Source organism: Pongo pygmaeus, chromosome 18, assembly GCF_028885625.2.
Source record: "Pongo pygmaeus isolate AG05252 chromosome 18, NHGRI_mPonPyg2-v2.0_pri, whole genome shotgun sequence".
NCBI classification, from domain to species: domain Eukaryota; kingdom Metazoa; phylum Chordata; class Mammalia; order Primates; family Hominidae; genus Pongo; species Pongo pygmaeus.
In genome coordinates this window covers 31,649,890-31,654,097 of record NC_072391.2, presented here as the reverse complement: position 1 = coordinate 31,654,097, position 4,208 = coordinate 31,649,890, and positions in this window count along the sequence as shown.

Below are 4,208 nucleotides of genomic sequence, written 5' to 3'. Positions count from 1 at the left end.
GCAGAGGCAGTTGGGGAGGGCAGGAGTATGCTCTCCCATTGGTGGACTGGCTAGAAGATGCCATCCTCCCATTGGCCCCCCAGTTGATACATGTGCCCTATCATTTGCTTCCTCTGGGGGCTGGGGGGCGGTTCCAGGAAGCCTTGCCTAGAATTGGCCAATTAGAATCCATTGGTGACTTGATGGACAGCTACGTTCAGGGACAGGGCTCAAAGAAGGAAAAGGAGAAGGGAAAGAGCCGGTGCACGCCCGGGCGTGGTGACTCACGCCTGTAATCCCAGCACTTTGGGAGGCTGAAGCGAGTGGGTTATCTGCGGTCAGGAGTTCGAGACCATGCTGGTCAACATGGGGAAACCCCGTCTCTACTAAAAATACAAAAATTAGCCAGCCAGCACCTGTAATCCCAGCTACTCGGGAGGCTGAGGCAGGAGAATCTCTTGAACCCGGGAGGCAGAGGTTGCAGTGAGCGGAGATCTCGCCACTGCACTCCAGCCTGGGCGACAGAGACTCTGTCTCCAAAAAAAAAAAAAAAAACCAGCAAGTGCGGTGGTTCAGGCTGGAATCCCAGCACCTCGGAGGCCGAGGTGGGAGGATCACTTGAGGCCAGGAGTTCAAGACCAGTTTGGGCAACATAGTGGAACCCCTGTCTCTACAAAAAATAAGAATAACAGGCCGGGCACAGTGGCTCACGCCTGTAATCCCAGCACTTTGGGAGGCCAAGGCGGGCAGAACACGGGGTCAGGAGATCGAGACCATCCTGGCTAACACGGTGAAACCCCGTCTCTATTAAAAATACAAAAAATTTAGCCAGGCGCATTGGCGGGCGCCTGTAGTCCCAGCTACTCGGGAGGCTGAGGCAGGAGAATGGCGTGAACCCGGGAGGCGGAGCTTGCAGTGAGCCGAGATGGCGCCATTGCACTCCAGCCTGGGCGACAGAGCGAGACTGTGTCTCAAAAAAGAAGAAGAAGAAGAAGAAAATAGTCCAGTGCAATGACACATACCTGTGGTCCCAGGTACTTGGAAGGATGAGGCGAAAGAATGGAAAGAATTGCTTGATCCCAGAAGTTCAAGGCTGTAGTGAGCTATGATCATACCACTGCACTCCATCCTAGGCAACAGAGCAAGACCCTGCCCCCCCAAAAAAGTAGTCCTAAGTAGTTATTGATTTAAAAGGCGGTGTAGGATAAAAGGTAAAGAAGGCCATTTCTACTGTGGGAGTACCTGGACTTCAAATTCAGAGTCCACAGATAATCAAAGAAACATTTCACTTCCCTATTGCTGACATAAGGAAACAAATAAATAAACACACTGTATGGCTCTGTTTACATCAAATTCAGAAAAGCAAAACATCTATCATGAAAAATCTGAACAGTGTTTAACTTGGGGAAGGTATTGACTTGGAGGAGACCCCAGGGAACCTTCTGAAGTGTTGGAAATGCCCTTATATTAATCACCAGTGTACACATACATAAACGTTCTCAAGGCATCCTCTTAAAATGTGTGCCCCTTAAGTGAAGCTGCAGTTTTTAAAATGCTAAATTTAGGCTCTTCCTTTCTCTGAATGATGGTGGGCAAAGCCTTTATGGGCCTCAATTTCTTCATCTGTGAGGTTGGGTTAATAATAGTGTTACATCATTAAATGCTGCTTAGACTACAGGTCAGACATTGATCTGCATTCTCTAACTCTAAAACAAAAAAAAAGGCCAAGTGTGGTGGTGCACACTTGTAGTACCAGCACTTTGGGAGGCCAAGGCAGGAGGATTACTTCAGGACAGGAGGTTGAGGCTGCAGTGAGCTTTGATCACGCACGAGACTGCACTCCAGCCTTGGGCCACAGAGTGCGACTCCGTCTCTAAAAAAATTAATTAAAAATATCAAGTCATTTATCCAAAGCAACTTTGTGGGTAGGGATTATTACTGTACCTCTATTTTACAGATCAGAAAACAGAGGCACAGAGAGGTTTGGTACCTTGTCCAAGGTTAAACAGTCAGGAAGTGAATAGAAATTTTTTAAATCATATTTTCTGAATTTATTTGTCCCTATAATGTTAAGCAGATATAGAAAACATAAACTTATTTTCCTAAGGAACTGAAAGGTTTTTTTTAAAAAGGAGGGAAAAAACACCACTGAATACAATTTAGACATCCTCATTCATATTTTCAGAACTTATCCTTCTCCTCCTCCTTCCTCTTATTCTCTTTTTTTTTTTTTTTTTTTTTTTTTTTTAGATGGAGGTTTCCTCTTGTTATCCAGGCTGGAGTGCAATAGCGCAATCTCAGCTTACCGCAACCTTCACCTCCCAGGTTCAAGCAATTCTCCTGCCTTAGCCTCCCAAGTAGCTGGGATTACAGCCATGTGCCACCACGCCTGGCTAATTTTGTATTTTTAGTAGATATGGGGTTTCTCCCTGTTGGTCAGGCTGGTCTTGAACTCCTGATCTCAGGTGATCTGCTCACTTCGGCCTCCCAAAGTGCTGTGATTACAGGTGTGAGCCAGTGCGCCCGGCTTCTTCCTCTTATTCTTTTGAGACAGGGTCTCACTCTGTTGTCCAGGCTGGAATGCAATGGCATGATCCTACCTCATTGCAGACTCTAACTTCCGGACTCAAGCAATCCTCCTTAGCCTCTGCTTCAGCCTCCAGAGTAGCTGGGACTACAGGTGTGCACACAACACTCAGCTAATTTTTGTATTTAAAAAAAATTTTTAGCTATGTTCTATGGAAAGGAATCTTTGTACTTAGAGATGGGGGCTTGCTATGTTGCTCAGGCTGGTCTTGAACTCCTGGCCTCAAGCAATTCCCTTGCCTTGGCCTCCTAAAGTGCCGGAATTACAGGCATGAGCCACCATGCTCAGCCAGTATTTGCTTCTTTAGCTACTTTATTTTCTTCCCTCTGGATGGGACTCTGAAAATTAAAAGTTAAACCAAGAGCGGCCAGGCATGGTGGCTACGCCTGTGATCCCAGCACTTTGGAAGGCAGAAGGGGGTGGATCACCTGAGGTCAGGAGTTCGAGACCAGCCTGGCCAACATAGCGAAACCCCATCCCTACTGAAAATACAAAAATTAGCTGGGTGTGGTGGTGCACATCCGTAATCCCAATTACTCAGGATGCTGAGGCAGGAGAATCGCTTGAACCCAGGAGGCGGAGGTTGCAGTGATCTGAGATGGTGCCACTGCACTCCAGTCTGGGCAACACAGCAAGACTTTGTCTCAAAAAAAAAAAAATATATATATATATATATATTTATATATATATATACGAAAAGATCCTGAGCTGGGATCTGAAAATAGGCAGCCTGTCCTGCTATTTTCCCAGTTTCTGCATAGCTCATTGTGAGGACTAAATCATGCCAATGCATAGAAACTACAATACTTCACACAGTAGCCGGTAGCCAGCTACTGTCATTCTGAGCCAGCTACTGTCATTCTGAGCACCCACCGTATGCCAGGCACTGGGCTGAAATACTTTATATACATGCTCCCGTTTAATCATCTATGCCACCTTACAAATAACTTCCCCATTTTACTGCTGAGAAATGAGAGTCTCAGAAAAGTTGAATGACATGCTTCAGACCATACAGTACATGCCAAAATCGGTAAATGTGACCGCTGCCTTCCAAGTCTGGAGAAAAGGAGGCGAAGAGAGGGGAAGGCGTGAGGGGAGGAGAGGAGATGGGAGAGGGAAAAAGGGGAAGAGAAGGGATGAGAGTAGGAGAGGCAGAAGGAGTGAGGAGGAGTTGCACCCCTCTGGGGTTATTTTCTTTTTCTTTTTTTTTTAATTTGAGACAGAGTCTCACTCTGTCACTCAGGCTGGAGTGCAGTGACACAATCACAGCTCACTGCAGCCTCCACCTCCCGGGCTCAAGTGATCCTTCCACCTCAGCCTCCTGAGTAGCTGGGACGATAGATGTGTGCCACCACACCTGGCTAATTTGGGGAGTTTTTTTTTCTAGAAATGGGATCTTGCTATGTTGCCCAGGCTGGTCTTCAACTCCTGGGCTCAAGAGATCCTCCTGCTTTAGCCTCCCAAAGTTCTGGGATTACAGGCGTGAGCCACTGAGCGTGACCAGGGATGGTTATTTTCCTCTGCACCTGTGCTTACCCCGGACAAGAAAATGTGGAAGGGAGGAGTTTCCAGGCCATGAGCTGGTTAGAGTCAGGCCCGAGTCTCACTGGAATCTGGACTCTCTCCTACATTTCTTCCTTTC